Source organism: Tachypleus tridentatus, chromosome 12 (genome assembly GCF_004210375.1).
Source record: "Tachypleus tridentatus isolate NWPU-2018 chromosome 12, ASM421037v1, whole genome shotgun sequence".
NCBI lineage: Eukaryota > Metazoa > Arthropoda > Merostomata > Xiphosura > Limulidae > Tachypleus > Tachypleus tridentatus.
In genome coordinates this window covers 135,100,877-135,118,746 of record NC_134836.1, presented here as the reverse complement: position 1 = coordinate 135,118,746, position 17,870 = coordinate 135,100,877, and the positions used below count along the sequence as shown (strand labels likewise).

The window sequence follows — 17,870 nt, the reverse complement described above, 5'->3', positions numbered from 1 at the left end:
GAAGAGATCCAAGAACATATGCTCTATGGAATGACCCCTCCTATCAATATCAGCACTTCCCTAGAGGGGATAGTGTCCACTAAAGTCCCCCAGGATTAAAAAGGGAGGCATTAACTGCTCAATGAAGGCATGAAGGCCTGACTGGTTATAGGTCTCTTCAGGAACCCAGTAGAACAAATAATGATGATACGACCCAAGGAAGCAGGAATGGCTACAGCCTCCAAGCATATCAAATCAAGTGGCAAAGACAGGGCAGGCACATACTGATCAACCAGCAGTGCCACCCATCCATGAACTCATCCATCATACAACCTGTCATTTCTGTACAAAGAAAACTGTTTAAAGGTGACTGTATCACAGGTTTCAGAAACATTTCCTGTAAGGACAGACACACAGGATGGTAAGAATCAATCAAATTTTTAATGTCATCTATATTTAAATGAAAACCCCAACAGTTCCACTAGATCAGAGTGGCCATTTTTATTTACATGGAGGAGAACGTGGCAGGTAGCCCTTCTGTTTTTGACTGCCATGGATCCTGCCTTGGGTTGAGTAGATAGGTCTTTGCCTGTAGACAAAGATTCCAGTGGCTAAGGGCAAGAATGAATGGTCGAGTTTGCAGAAAAGGATGGACCTGAGAAAACACCTGAATCCAAAGCTTAAGGAAGTGGAACCACGCAGTCACTGGAAGGAGTGGCAGGGACAGAGATGGAAACAGACTAGATTCATCAACTCTTTTACTCATAGAAGGCCAAAGATTATTCAGATGTTTTGCAAATGACTCTGCTGAAGATACAGAGCAATCTGTCTACACTCCCACTGTGGGAGTGGAATGGAGTGCAGCAGCATATGTCTAAGATGGAGTTGGAGACAATAATTTCTGAGCTTCTGGATAGAAGATATTATTTATAGTCTTCAAGCATTGCACCTCCTCCACCCATTTAGGGCAAGAAATAGAGTAAGAGGGGTGTAGGCCACTACATTTAACACAGCGTGGTTCTAGTTTACACTCACAAAAGTCGTGATCTTTGCCACCCCAATAAGTACATGTTAAAGAACCACGTTTTTGAATGACCAAACCACTGACACTGGAAACATCCGAGAGGGTTGAGTACACTTGAGAAGTAAGAAACAACTCTAGTGATAGAATCTTGTTGAAACAAGAAAACTGATCTGCTGTAAAATTCAGAATGCTTGAAATCTGACTAGCAAGAAGATGAACTATTGAAACGTCCCAAAAAAAAAAAAAAAGAGATTCAGTGTCCAAAGACAAAACAAAGGAGACCAGTTGCCACCTCGATAATTGATGTAAGAAAATCCAAATACACCTATTGCCCCATAAGAGAGGCATCTGCAAAGAAATAAAGATCAGGACAGAGAGGAGAAGAGGAAGGCCAGCCATGGTGTTATCTCTGTCATCAGGTAAAGTTGACTTTAAGAATGGAAGAAAGAAAAATAAAAGGGTTCAAGGGACTCTGAACAAAGCTTCATTGATTATATATGTAACACCCATTAATACAATGTCTGTGAGCAGGACTCTAAAGGAAGTATAATTCCATAGAAGCCCAGGTTCCCAAAAGATAGAAAACATTACACAGGAAAAGGAGAGGTTCTGACTTGGTCCTCCTGAGATAGGTGTTGAAAAATGCACCCAAATGAATAACATAGTGAGTGGGGTGAGGTAGGATTTCTCCAATTTGATAAACCACACAAAAAACTGCCTCTTGCTGGAAAAAAATGAGTACGGTTGTGTAAGGGTTGTTGGTAAGGTGCCAAAAAAAGGGAAAAATTATCTATCAAGCAGTGAAACCACAGTCCTAATTCATGAATATGATGTGAAAAGACTGAAATATGGAGACAGTAGCAAACTGGACTGGACAGTGTAGAAATGTAAGACATAAACCAAATGAAGAGTAACAAGACAATGAAAAAGAAATAGAAATATGAAGCTAAGCATCTGAAGTGCTAACCTTGATCATGTAAAGACCTGGAGTGGATGGCAATGTAAAGGTGAGGAAAGACTATGGTGAAATGTGGGAGATCAATGAAGCAACTGATGCTCAAGAGTTTGAAAACATGAAACCAGTTCCCCACTTTATGGAAGACAATGAAGAGATGGAAATAAAACCCCAGTTTCTCACTTTCTGGAAGACAATGAAGAGATGGGAATAAAACCCCAGTTTTTCACTTTCTGGGAGACAATGAAGAGATGGGAATGAAACCCCAGTTCCCCACTTTCTGGGAGACAATGAAGAGATGGGAATGAAACCCCAGTTCCCCACTTTCTGGGAGACAATGAAGAGATGGGAATGAAACCCCAGTTCCCCACTTTCTGGGAGACAATGAAGAGATGGAAATAAAACCCCAGTTTCTCACTTTCTGGGAGACAATGAAGAGATGGGAATAAAACCCCAGTTTTTCACTTTCTGGGAGACAATGAAGAGATGGGAATGAAACCCCAGTTCCCCACTTTCTGGGAGACAATGAAGAGATGGGAATGAAACCCCAGTTCCCCACTTTCTGGGAGACAATGAAGAGATGGGAATGAAACCCCAGTTCCCCACTTTCTGGGAGACAATGAAGAGATGGAAATAAAACCCCAGTTCCCCACTTTCTGGGAGACAATGAAGAGATGGAAATAAAACCCCAGTTCCCCACTTTCTGGGAGACAATGAAGAGATGGGAATAAAACCCCAGTTCTGGGAGACAATGAAGAGATGGAAATAAAACCCCAGTTCCCCACTTTCTGGGAGACAATGAAGAGATGGAAATAAAACCCCAGTTCCCCACTTTCTGGGAGACAATGAAGAGATGGGAATGAAACCCCAGTTCCCCACTTTCTGGGAGACAATGAAGAGATGGGAATGAAACCCCAGTTCCCCACTTTCTGGGAGACAATGAAGAGATGGAAATAAAACCCCAGTTCCCCACTTTCTGGAAGACAATGAAGAGATGGAAATAAAACCCCAGTTCCCCACTTTCTGGGAGACAATGAAGAGATGGAAATAAAACCCCAGTTCCCCACTTTCTGGGAGACAATGAAGAGATGGAAATAAAACCCCAGTTCCCCACTTTCTGGGAGACAATGAAGAGATGGAAATAAAACCCCAGTTCCCCACTTTCTGGGAGACAATGAAGAGATGGAAATAAAACCCCAGTTCCCCACTTTCTGGGAGACAATGAAGAGATGGAAATAAAACCCCAGTTCCCCACTTTCTGGGAGACAAAAAAAGACACAAAATGTGACAACCCTTATATATCATGTTCAGAAAGGCTGAGAAATGACAAGGGAAATCCATAGAGGGTAAACTAGAAAAATGCAGCAAAAATAGAAGGTAGATAAAGACTGTCCAAATCCTCAAGACCATATTCTCCCAGAAATAGTGAGATCTGACCATGGTAAGAAGGTGTTGCAGACCAAATGTATGACTAACTTACAATACACCAAGGCCACTTTCACCAAAATTGTGGAGCCTGAAGCCTTAATTGTTACAGGAAAACTTGCACAAGAAAACTTAATATATAAATAACAAAATCTATAAAACTGTCAAAAAGGTAAATTGAATGCCAAACAGAGAAGTAATGACAGTGTTTTACAGAATAGAGGGAGTCAATTGCACCAGGAAGGTATGTTGCACTCCTACTGGTTGAGGGTTGTTGCAAGTATATCATGTGTAAACATGTTACAGTAATAGAGTAAGTGGGAGGATCATGACTAGAAATGAATGATATGCATACAGAGAGCAGAATAAGATGATAAAAATTATCAGATGGAAGGAGAAAAGGTATTGTATCAGAATTATGCCACACGACATACTGCCAGCAGTCGACGTATTTACATTGCCAACACTACAGTTAGCCACACGACATACTGCCAGCAGTCTACATATTTACATTGCCAACACTACAGTTAGTCACACGACATACTGCCAGCAGTCAGTCGACGTATTTACATTGCCAACACTACAGTTAGCCACACGACATACAGCCAGTAGTCTACATATTTAAATTACCAACACTACAGTTAGCCACACGACATACTGCCAGTAGTCTACATATTTACATTACCAACACTACAGTTACCAACACTACAGTCTACATATTTACATTACCAACACTACAGTTAGCCACACGACATACTGCCAGTAGTCTACATATTTACATTACCAACACTACAGTTAGCCACACGACATACTGCCAGCAGTCTACATATTTACATTGCCAACACTACAGTTACACACGACATACTGCCAGCAGTCGACATATTTACATTACCAACACTACAGTTAGCCACACGACATACAGCCAGTAGTCTACATATTTACATTGCCAACACTACAGTTAGTCACACGACATACAGCCAGTAGTCTACATATTTACATTGCCAACACTACAGTTAGCCACACGACATACAGCCAGTAGTCTACATATTTACATTGCCAACACTACAGTTAGTCACACCATTGCCAACACTACAGTTAGCCACACGACAGCCAGTAGTCTATACATTACCAACACTACAGCCAGTAGTCTACATATTTACATTGCCAACACTACAGTTAGCCACACGACATACAGCCAGTAGTCTACATATTTACATTACCAACACTACAGTTAGCCACACGACATACAGCCAGTAGTCTACATATTTACATTGCCAACACTACAGTTAGCCACACGACATACTGCCAGTAGTCTACATATTTAAATTACCAATACTATAGTTAATCTAACAATATACTGCCAGGTTTTAATTTGAGATCTAGACTTTCGAACTTTGATTTAAGTTTTGTGACAAGAAAACAAAATCACTTAACACAAAAAGTGAACAACTTTCAAGACATCTTAAAATTTCTTACCATGTTTGCATTTATGCAGACATTTAGATAAGATTTCAAGCTAAGATTCAGATGGGTTTCCCTAGCTAGTTTTTCAAATTTTTCTCGTCTTATTTTAGCAGCATGTTCTTTCTGTTTTTTACCAGAGGTTTTCTTCCTCTTTCCTGGCTCTTGTTTAGCCTGATGATCCTCAGAAACTTCCACATCAGCTTCTTCTAAAAGTGCTTCTTCCAAAACATCTGGCTCGAGACAGTGAAGATTAACATGAGGTTCGAGAGACTCGTCATATGATGAAAGGTGTTCCCAAACTTCATTCCTGACTTTCTCACTGGAGATTAACTGGAACTTATTTTTGTGTATACAGTTTATGTTATCATACTTTTCTTTATCAAAAATTGTAATGTCACTAGAAACATTCAGGTACGATTCATTAGGCAGATTTTCCACACTGGCTGAATCTTTCTTTTCCTTCATGTTTTCATCATCAAAGACCTTCTTCCCCAATGTTTCAGGATGCTGTCCTGAATGAATTTTATTTCTACTAACTGTTTGTTTGTGTTCAAATGAAATATCACTTACACATTTTTTGTTTCTATCACTGTATTTATTCACTACCTCTTTCTCACAAGTACTGACACTAGAAGAATTTTTCTTTTGGACTGACCACACTTTTGCTATATTTACAGGTGCTATGATAACACTACATGTTTTTGAAGTAGCAGGAACAGCTAACACAGGCACGAAGTGTTGAAGATTTCCTTTTTGAATATCTGAAACTTGAAATAAAAAGAGAAAGCACAACATATAAACAATTGGTAAGGTTAATTACACATGCATTTAAATATTCAAAAACTTCATAAATACTTATCTTTACACAGTCTAAACTAGAATAAAAACTATTACATCTAACTCTAATGATACTGATGGTGTTTGAAATTATTAGTATATTACTGTTGTGTCTTTTAGCTAATGATTATGATCGTGTTTGAAATTATTAGTATATTACTGTTATGTCTTTTAGCTAATGATTATGATCGTGTTTGAAATTATTAGTATATTACTGTTGTGTCTTTTAGCTAATGATTATGATCGTGTTTGAAATTATTAGCAATTTACTGTTACATCTTCTAACTAGCAATACTGATGGTGTTTGAAATTTAGTATTTTACTGTTGAACCTTACATCAAAATCAGCTCTTCCTATAAAACTTCTATAATCAAACTAGAGAAGTAACTAGAAAAGACATTTTTCTCTTTGTCCTAATATAAAAACTATTTTGATTAAATTTTTCTTTAAAACACCAAGTAAATATACAAGTGCTGTTCCAACTTTAATTAAGGTAAAACAAAATAAAATTTAATTTTTAAATTATAAACATAAACAGCATTAAATCTAATTTTTACATCTAGTCTACATTGGTAAGAGAAAAACTATGGTAATACAAGTTTTAAAGGACTTTCTGCAGCATAACTGTAATTATCATAATTCACCAGGAAGACTAACGGGTAAGTTCAAAAACCACCGTCAGTCACCTGAAGTTGGCCTTTCCAGTCCTGATTTTAAGTTATATAACATTATGGCCATTTTCTAATTTCAAATCAAACTAGATGTAATTTCAGTCTTAAAAGGGAATTACATTAAAAAAGATCCAATGTTTAAATTAAAAAACTTAAATAGCATTAAAAAATATTAATGGCCTTTACAAAACTAAAAACATTTCTAAGGTGGACAGTGTCACCATCACCAATAACACTGTCTAATGTTATGGGATAAATCTTGGGACAAAACATGTTTAAAATGGTGCCACAGTTGTGAGAGTCATAACAATGGCAAGAAAGTAAAATGTGGTTTATTGTAATCCGAGTGTTACACAAACTACACACTGGTGCATCAGTTCCAGAGAAAAGAAAATGATGAGTTAAAAAAACTGTGACCAATGTGTAGTCTAGTTAGAACAACTTCCTCTTTCCAATCCTCATGGAAGCAAGACGGCCAAAGTCCAATAAAGAGTTTTATTTGGAAAAGCTCATTTTCACTTTGCTCAGTCCAAGTAGATTATCAACTGGCACAGACCCAAGCCTTGAATACAGGACCATAGTCCATGTATGGAACAGGCACAGCAGTGATGGTGCCAGAGTTGACAGATTTAGCTGCGGTGTCAGCGAGCTCGTTCCCACAAATGTCAACGTAGCCTGGTATCCAGAAAAACTGGATAAAAGTAAATGTTAAAGAGAAATGGGCAAATCGGTTTTGAATAGCAGCGAGAACAGAGTGTGAACCAACGTGAAGCAATTCCAGGGCCAGTAGAGAACTAAGCAAGTCTGTATAAATAGTGTACTTTGAGTACTGCTTAGCTTCTATGTGATCCAGGACAAGAGAAATGGCATACAGTTCAGCAGTGAAACACATAAGCTGCAGAGAGGATTCTGTGCACAACCACTGTGTTCAGTGTTCTTGTACATTTGACACATAGCTGCTTGATGTGTGGTATAAAGGTAAGCTTACAGTTAAAGATAAGTCCCAAGAACTTTGTCTCAGGGACCACAAGCAGCACAACTTCACCAATACGGAGTTCAGCATCAGAATGAAAACCCTCATTGTCAGAAAAAGTGCATGCAAATGGTTTTAGAGAGAGAGAAGTTAAAGCCTTTTGCTGTGGTCCACTTCAGTAAACAACTGAAGGCAGTCTGTGGCTGCTGCTTAATATACCTCATGTTCGATGACTAACATGGGATGTGAAAGTCATCAACATGGAGCCCGCTTGCAACAGTGAGAGGAAGTTGTTCAGTGATGGCATTAAATTTTATACTAAAAACTGTGACACTCAAAACACACTCAAAACTGAGAAGACTCCAAGGTCCTGTAAAAAAGAACGGAAAAGTGTCAAACCCACACATATTTGGAATCACCTGTTCATTAAATATTTTTAATAAAAATGGGCAAATGACCATGTAACCCATATATATCTGGAGGTCTCACCAAATGCCATACCTCCATGTTGTATAATAAGCCTTCTTAATGTCAAAAAATATTGATACAAGGTGTTGTGCTATAAGAAAGGCTTCTCTGATTGATGTTTCAAGTCTAATCAGGTGGTCCATGGTGAAGCACTGTCGTTAGAACCCACACTGGGTGGGTGAGAAGAGGTTGTTTGATCCGAGGAACAGAACAAGAGGAGCATTAACCATCCTCTCTAAGGTCTTACAGAGACAACAATTGGATGGTAGTTTGAAGGAATCTTGGGATCCTTCCCAGGCTTAGAGAAAGGTAGGATAATCAACTCGAAAGAAAAGAGGTGATCACTCTGCCCTTAGTCTTGATGACTAAAAAGGTGGAGGATGGAGCAGAAGTGCTAGATACCTGGCAAAAGCTTTCACCTACAGTATTAACGATGCTCTGAGTATCAGCTACTTCCTGGCCATCAGAGAGCAAGATTCAGTGGAGGACAGAATTACATTGCCCACTAACCTTTCGAATATTATCCCATATGACTTTGGAACTGATGGTAGAAGATATGCTAGTTGTGAACTTAATCCAAGACTCCTTCTTGCTTTGACGTCTTACCCACCTAGCATGGACACAGGCCTGCTGGAAAGCTATGAGGTGCAAAAGTGTGGGATACCTAGAAAAAGTATCCCAGGCCGGTTTTTGAGCCTTCCGTGCCACGTGACAGGCAGGATTCCACCACGGACGAGGATATCACAGAAAACGTGTTGAAGTTTTAGGAATATATTGAGCAGTTGCCTATATAATACAGTCAGTTGCTGCTGCCACACAGTCATCTATTGATAGCTTACAGATGATGACAGGAAGTTCTTTGAGAGCATCAAAAGAGAGCCAGTTTGCCTGACCCAGCTTCCATGGGGGCATGCAGTTTGGTTGGCATCAATGATAGCCAGTCTCTCTCACAATTATAGGAAAATGGTCACTGCCTTGTGGGTTATTGTTAACCCTCCATGAAAATTGTGAGAATAGGGAAGAGGAGAAAATCAAGAGATCAACAGTGGTAAAGGACTGACATGAAAATAAGTGGAAGAATCTATACTGAAAGGTTGTGATCAGAGAGCACACACTCTACAAAGGAATCCCTCCCATCAATATAAAACACTTTCCCAGAGGGGATGATGTCCATTAAACCCCCAGGATTAAAAAGGGAGATGGCAACTGTTCAATGAGAGCGCCAAGATATGATTGGTCATATGTCTCTCCAGGCAACAGGTTGAGAGAACAAACAGTGATGATACAACCCAAAGAAACACAGATGGCTACAGCCTCCTAGAGTGTGTCGAGTAGAAAGACATGGTAGGCACATGCTGATCAACCAACAGTACCACCCCTCCATACACTCATCCATCACACAGCCTGTCATTTCTGTGCAAAGAAAACTGCTGAAAGGTCACTGTATTCGCAAGTTTCAGAAATGTTTCCTGTAAGGAAAGACATACAGGATGATAGGAAGCAATCAGTACTTTGATGTCATCCAGATTAGAACGTAAACCTTGACAGTTCCATTGTATCAAGGTGGCCATTTTTTGGTATTGGTGAATTGGGTGGAAGCCCTTCTGTTTATGACCATGTCTCTTTTCTTTACTGTCTTCATTCGAGGGACATTATCAACCTCCATGGATCCTGCCCTGGGTCGACTGGGTAGGTCTTTGTTGTTGGAAGAGGATTCCAGCGAGTGAAGACACGAACAAATAATTATTTTGCAACTTGGGATGTGAGAAGATGTACCTTAGGAAACGCCCGTACCAAAGGAATTGAATATTGGAGTTTATTGGAATGTACGTTAGGGACATAGATGAGTGTTGACGTTGATTCATTACCTTTTTTTAACCATGGAGGTCAAAAGACTTTTCATTTGGTTTGAGAATGATTCATTTGGAGGCACAGAGAGATCCATCTGCACACCCACTGCAGTAGTAGAAGGAAGTGTAGCAGCATACGCCCAAGATGAAGTGGTGCACAGCAACTTTCGTGCCTAAGGGTAAGTAATGTTTTGAATCATTTTCAAACGCTGCACCTCTTTTTCTTCCAACCACTTAAGACAAGAACGAAAGTAGGACAAGTGAGAGCCATTGCAACTGATGCACTGAGGGTCTGTTTTACACTCATAGGCATCATGGTCCATGGCACCACAATGAGCACACGTCAAGGAACCACAATACAACATCTCCGAGTGACCAAACCGCTGACACTGGAAACATCTGAGAGGATTTGGAATGTATGGCTATACCCCTCAATTAAGATAACCTGCATTCATGATGGCAGGTGGACGTGATGATGTAAATGTCAGAATGAGGATACGGGTCAGCACAGTAATTCCATCTTTGCGAGTGGAGATACGCCTCACTGCAGAAACTCCTCAGGTGGAAAAACCAATGAGAATCTTTGACTCAGGGGATGTTCTTAAAATCTCTCTCAACAATAACTCTTTGTGATGAATTCAAAGTAGCATGAGGTATAATCTCAATAGGTATATCCTCAATTGCCTTTGAATGCAAGAGGAGTTTACTGTGCTGAGATGTGGATGTTTCCACCAATATGTCACCAGATCAAAGCTTCTTTACTGACTTTGGAGAGCCAGCAATTCCCCTAGTCCCTTATGAATGAAAGAGGGAGGCATTTGTCCTAAAGGTTTGTCTGAAAGAGAGCATAGTATAAGAAAATGAGGTACAGGTGTTACAGATGTTGAAGACTGCTGCTCAGAATCTTCAAGACGTGGTCATTTACCTATGAACTGTTTTTCACTATTTTATTTAAGTTTTTATTTGGAGGATCCATGATAAAAAAAAGAATTGTTCGGTGCCCACTGACCCCACCCATCATGAAGGCCTACGAGGGAACACACTACAATGCCATACAAGGATACTGTAGCAATACCAGGGTTTTGTGAGCACTATACCCAAACACCAGCACCAGATACAATGTCCACAACACCTGTTGAGAACATCCAACACTGGTACTTGGTTGACCCTAGCCCAAGTGAACCAGCCGACTGACCCACGGGGGGCCACCCCAAGGCTGCCAGTCTACAGGAATTCAAGACCAAAATGGTGTGTTGGGGTTGAACCCCTCAACTATCAAGATCCTCTCCTCTCCTTCAGACATCACCACACACAGCAAACATGTGGGTGAATGTTTAGATCCCAGAAGAGATAAACTGAAAGAACAGAACCTTTCCTGGAAGGTCCCCTCACCACATACAAGAATCCACACCAAGGGGTACTAGTTAAGTGGATTTGTTTTTCAACTTGTTAGATCTATTAAATTTGTAAACATCAAAGGTAGGGAAATGAAATGATTTATTAAGATCTCATTGAAAAACCAGCAATATGTATTCAACTGAACATTCAACCATGTTGGGAAATGTTAAAAATTTGCCACTGAAAGTTTCACTTTCATATGTTTAGAATGTTAAACAAGTAAGAAATCATAATATAAAGTACTGGATATAATCACAGAAATAGGGAAGTATTACACATTCTGAAGTCACAAACAATGAATAATTGCTATACATGATCAAATACATGATGAATTCATCATTAGTACAAAAACATTATCAGAGAAAATGTTAAACTGAAAAGAAAAGTGAGTTAATTTTTTAGACAAATTTGTATTTTGTACTTACTACAAACAGAACATACACTTGTTTATTCCACAAGTTAATCAAGGAGATTTTGTTTCAAATGTCTTGTATTACTTTTCATAACTTAGCCAAGTTGGTTGGTATAATTTGACTCTCTTAAGTTCCTTATTAGTCAATACATATTAAATCATACTAATACCATGCAGTTGTGAATACTGAAAAAAAGTTTATTTTTCTTTCTAGATATTATTTCACCACATTTTCTAGATGCCTTGGATCACCATATTACTAGAGGATGAATCTCTTCCCAAAACATCCTGTTCTGAAAGTAACAACTTGGTGAACAAAAATCAGAATCTACATGTCAGCAGTCAGTATCCCATCAGTTCTACACAAATCTCTGATATAATATGCCAAGATGCAACTGTACATTTAATGTACCATGTGCTTTGTTCAACCTATCAATGATTTTGTCAAAACAACTTGTAGAGAACGGCTGTTCTGTAGGTAACTGTACTTAAAACATGGGTCTCTAACCAGATCTATATTGGACATATAGCTAGATCACTGACCAGATCTCTTGTAAGCTTACAGCTAGGTCACTGACCAGATCTCTAGTGGACTTACATATAGGACAACTGAAGACAGTAATAAGCACAGTATTTGAAATACAATATCCAATCTACATTACTTAGAATGATTAGAATCTACATGTCAGCAGTCAGTGTCCCATCAGTTCTACACAAATCTCCAATATGATATGCCAAGATGCAACTGTACATTTAATATACCATTTTGCTATTGTTCAACCTATCAATGATTTTGTCAAAACAACTTGTAGAGAACAGCTGTTCTGTAGGTAACTGTACTTAAAACATGGATCTCTAACCAGATCTATATTGGACATATAGCTAGATCACTGACCAGATCTCTAGTGGACTTACATATAGGACTACTGAAGACAGTAATAAGCACAGTGTTTGAAATACAATATCCAAACTACATTACTTAGAATGATTAGAAGGCATTGTTTCATCAGTTGAATACCCTCACTATTAACAAAAGATTTGGAAGCAAACTTAATTATGTCTTGCAAGGTTTAGAGATTTAGCTGATCATAAATTCATATATATCTTACACTAACAACAAAAAACAAACTATGTAATAAAAGTGTAATAATTACAATTAAAAATAATAACATTTATACTAAACTTTCCAACCAATATTGTTAATTAAAGTGCTAATCATGAATATGATTTTTTTTCACTAAATTATATAGTTCTGCATACTGTAAGTAAATTGGGCTATAAACTGAATAAATTTTCTTTTGAAACTTTATATGAATATTAATAATAACATTATCAGTGAACATACACATAACTATAAACAAACAACACTTGCAGTAATTATAAAGTTCCAATAAAGCCTTCAAAACTTTTAAAAATACTTTAAATAAACTTGTCCATTAACACAATTTTTGTCAAAGCAAATCTTTTGAAAGCCACAGTAACAGCCAGTAAATTAAACCTACATTTAGAGAAGGGAAGTACATATTAAGCCAATTTGACCATTCTAACACTGATATTTTTTGTAATTTTCTTTAACTGTGATTAGAGAGATTTTGATTTTTTTAAGCTTTAAAATTCAAAAAACTATTGAAAGAAAATCTTATTTAAACAATAAAAATGTGTACAACCTTATAAAATTATAAATTACCAAATTAAAGGGAAAATCATTTTTACACTCTTCTGTAATATTGTCTCAAAACATGATTGTTTACAAGTTACCTTTAAAGAGACCCTCATGTTCCTTGAATTTCTGTTTGTTTTTTCTTTTCTTTGATGGCGGGAGCACAACCTTGGGCCTAACATTCATTGAACACAATCTAAAACCCCCCACACATAAAAACAATTTGGGCTCACCTGGAAAACACAATTTCAAAAACAATTAATTTGTAGGCATTTTTTTTCCACATTTTTCTTACTTTGTTCATTAAAACTCAAAATCAATGTTATGTAAAATTTCATTTCAAATATATCTTTTGTTTTCACAACTCACTGCCCAGTAAGGTTATTATTCAACACTAGAATTTATCAGACAAGTTCAATGGAAAAACACAAAAGATTCATGATGTTAAAAACCACAAACGTTCAATTTAACACAATATACAATTACCCTGTAGCTCAACCATTTGTGAAGGGTAAACCTTTCTTCTCCAAGAGTAAATCATTTGCCCTTGAAGATGAAAAGTTCGTCTTTTGAAAGCACTGTTAATATATACAGTATAATACTTTAAAAAACAGCACTTAATTTGTTTTCATAACAATTTTAGGGCTACTGGTTTTCAATTATTTTACCAGTTTTCACATAAACACAAAATAAATAAACCAATGTATAAAACAAGACTTTTACCAAAATGATTATTTCTTTTTTAAGATAAAACTTTATTACAATCTTTATACTTTTTCTTAATGTTATACGAGAATAAAAAATATATCTTTATTTCTAACCCACCCAAAAAAACTACATGAAATGTAGCAGTCGCTTTTCATGAGCTAGTCTAACATAAAAATCTAAATAAAGTAATTTCATAGTAAAATAATAAGGTAAGTGCTTCATGCGCATAAATCGCTGAACGACGGAAATAATGAACATCAATTAATTATATTTAAAAAAACAACTCACATTTTCGACAGGCAAAAGCAAGCTGTGTCAGTCTATATTCAGTAAGTTTTGATATTAAAACCAAACACGACATTACGCTAAAAACACATGTAACTAGATGGTGTTTTATGTGCTTTTGCGCCCTCTACTAAAGCATTTTGCAAATACTCTATCTCAAAGCGGCTCTCTCTCCCTCTCTCGGGTTTGAGTATCATATATATATCCTGGAGGATCAGATGCTCTTTGACCTCTTCCTCCTTCCTTTAATTGCATAGTCATGCAGTGTTGGTTGATGTTAGTTACTGCTTTAGGATCAGAGTGGGCTGAATTGCTCCGAACCTTCTTAGGACAATGTCCATGTACTTGTACACATTTACAAATATTCTTTTGTCCTATCAGTAGAAAAGTCTAGTTTGTTGGTGGCCTTTTTTCTTTTCTTTTTTTTCCTCTCTCTCTCTCTCTATATATATATATATATATGCTTTTATTATTATATTTTTTCTTTTCGTCTATTTATTTTTATGTTTAAAATATATGTTGATCTGGGAGAGGTGTTTAAGACTATCTTCATCATATATGAGGTATCTGTCTAGTTCGCATAATAATTCATTTTTCACCCAATTTTTATCGAGATACGTTATTGTACTATGTAGGAATCTATCTGGTATTGTTGGTATGTTTGAATATTTGTGTATGAATTTAGATGATGTTGGTTTGGGAACTCTGTATGCTGTTGTGAGGAGTGTGTTTTGTATTGTTTGTAGCTTGGTTTTAATTGTTTTGTCACTTACAGTTATCCATACTGGAGCTGCATAGTCGATTATTGGTCTAAGGTATGTTTTGCAAATTTTTAGTATGTTGTCTGTTGATGCTCCACTGTTCTTGCCAGTTAGACTCCTAGCATAGTTGGTTCTTTGCCAGACTTTACTTTTAATTTCATTTACATGGTTAATCCATATTAATTTGAGTCATAGGTTAGACCTAGAAATTTTGACGATGTGGCAGTCTGAAGCACTGTTCCATTCCTACATATTTCAGACTGTAGTTTTTTGTTGTTTTTTGTATTTTGTTAGCCTTGTAAAAACGACAAGTTGTGTTTTTGCTGTATTTATTTTTAATCTATATTTTTGACAGTATTTGCTTATTCTGTTTAGTTGAGGTTATATGTTTGTGGCTGCTATTGTTGGTGTTGTGGCACTTTTCCAGACTGCCACATCATTAGCAAACTGGGAGGAGAATCCATGATTAGGATCCTTCAATGGCATATTGTTCACATACATGATGAAGAGTATAGGGCTAACTACCTCTCCTTGAGGGACGCCAGCTTCTGGAGTAAAGTAATCAGAAAAGGTTCCCTCAAGGCGGTTGGAATGTTTTGTTTGTTTGTTTTGAATTTCGCGCAAAGCTACTCAAGGGCTATCAGCGCTAGACGTCCCTAATTTAGCAGTGTAAGACTAAAGGGAAAACAGCTAGTCATTACCATCCACCGCCAACTCTTGGGCCACTCTAAGCTGGAATGAGTATTAAAACTTTTATATCATTAAAATATAGTAGAGAACAACCGTAGGTTTCATGTCATCACGAGTTGGTAAACAATACACATTTACACAATTATTCAAGTTCCAATTATGTGCAACTGAAGACACATTGTAGAAACTTAAGAAAGAAAGAAAGAAGTTAATATTTTTTCTTGTTAACCTGAAGATGACCTGGGAAGTTCGAAACGTCGTTTTCTGCTTTATTAGTAAAAGTGCTAATACTCATACCATCCGTTCTGAGATACAGAAATTAATCTGTTACCGTAAAGTAGACTGAACCTCGACTTATTTTCCCCCAAATAATATAAAAGAACCTGCTAAACCAAATAATAATGTGGCACTAATGCCATGCTATTCATATTTTCTTATATTAATTTAATATTTTTCAAAATTTATGAATAATTTCTGAGTAAATATAATTTTCGTACAATATACACTGCTGGCCAAAATCTTAAGGCCAATGAAAAAAGAAAGAAAAAATATGCATTTTGCGTAGTTAGACTCAACCACTTATTTGAGTAGAACTTTGAAAGATGACAATAAGAAAATAAAAATAAAAAACGTTTTTAGCATTTAATAGGGAAAATGTGAACACTATGAAATTAGCCTAAATACTAGCTGGTCAAAAATTTAAGACCATACTAAAAAGAAGTCCTAAACAGGGTCGAAAATGCCCAACAAGAGGTCTCAGTAGTGAGTTGCACGGCTGTCATTGTGAATAACTGCACCATTCACTTTGGCATGGTCGATATAAGCGTTTGTAGAAGGATGGCTGGAATGTTATTCCAAGTGATGAAGATGGCTTCACGAAGATCATGCACTGTTTGGAATTGACGTTCATTTCTATAGACTTCCCTTACCATCCACCCCAAACACATTCAATGGGGTTCAGTTCGGGCAAACACGCTGGATTGTTCAAAAAATCACGTTATTTGCCATGAAAAAGTCCTTTTTCCTGCGGGCATTGTGGATTGCAGCGTTGTCCTGCTGAAACATTCAGTCATTTTCACACAAGCGATGGCCTTCAGTCAATAAGGATGATCTCTCCAACATGCCAATGTAACCAACTGCTGTTTGACGCCCCTGTATAACCTGAAGCTCCATTGTTCCATGGAAGGAGAAAACACTATGTCGTGTAAAAAATGTTTTCAGTGGGATATCCTTATCGTGCCAATAACGTTGGAAGCCATCTGGGCCATCCAGGTTAAATTTTTTCTCATCAGAGAACAAAGCCTTCTTTCACTTTTCTACGTCTCATGTTTGGTGCTTCTCAGCAAATTTTAATCGAGCTGTTTCGTGGTGTGGAAGGAGAAGTGGCCTTTGAAGACTGTTACGGTTTTTAAAGCCTCTCTCTCTCGTAGATGCCGTCTTATTGTTTTTAAGACGCATTCTGCGTTCCTAAGGGCCTTAAACTGGTTCTACGATCGTCTGGTGTCTTGCCAGACAGCCCGTCGAATTCTACTGCTCGACGCCAGTGAAATTTTCTTGGGCCGACCACTGGAAATTCTCGTTCCGTATCCCTCAGGATCTTTTAAGAAATTTGTAACAGCAGTTTTGCTACGCCCAATCTCACCAGCGATGGCACGTTGAGAGAGACCTTGTTTTTGCAGCTCAACAGTTCTGCCACGTTCAAACTCTGTCAACGTTTTAGCCTTTGCCATGTTTTTACCCAATACATGTCAGTGAGAGATGTTGACAACGCTAATGCTTGAATACAAATGACTAAATTTCGTTACGTGTTTACCGATTAACGCTTCGTTTCAGCATGGTCTTAAACTTTTGACCAACTATTATTTAGGCTAATTTCATAGTGTTCACATTTTCCCTATTAAATGCTAAAAACGTTTTTTATTTTTATTTTCTTATTGTCATCTTTCGAAGCTCTACTCAAATAACCGAGGATCGCGGGTTCGAATCCCCGTTACACCAAACATGCTCTCCCTTTTAGCCGTGGAGCCATCATTATGTAACGACCAATCCCACTTTTCGTTGGTAAAAGAGTAGCCCAAGAGTTGGCGGTGGGTAGTGATAACTAACTGCGTTCTCTCTAGTCTTACACTAGTAAATTAGGGACGGCTAGCGCAGATAGCCATCATTATGTAACGACCAATCCCACTTTTCGTTGGTAAAAGAGTAGCCCAAGAGTTGGCGGTGGGTAGTGATGACTAACTGCGTTCTCTCTAGTCTTACACTAGTAAATTAGGGACGACTAGCGCAGATAGCCCTTGTGCAGCTTTGCGC

General features: G+C 37.6%; 1 pseudogene across 1 annotated transcript in view; it reads right to left on the bottom strand.

Moving 5' to 3' along the window:
- LOC143234777 (DNA-directed RNA polymerase, mitochondrial-like) overlaps positions 1-14,267 on the bottom strand; it is a 129,781-nt pseudogene extending 115,514 nt beyond the window's left edge. The window contains exons 1-3 of the transcript XR_013018796.1: positions 14,113-14,267; positions 13,215-13,349; positions 4,860-5,614 (exon numbers count right to left, since the gene is read on the bottom strand). The product of XR_013018796.1 is annotated as a DNA-directed RNA polymerase, mitochondrial-like (transcript). The remainder of the gene's footprint in view (positions 1-4,859; positions 5,615-13,214; positions 13,350-14,112) is intronic.
- Positions 14,268-17,870: the final 3,603 nt, after the last annotated feature.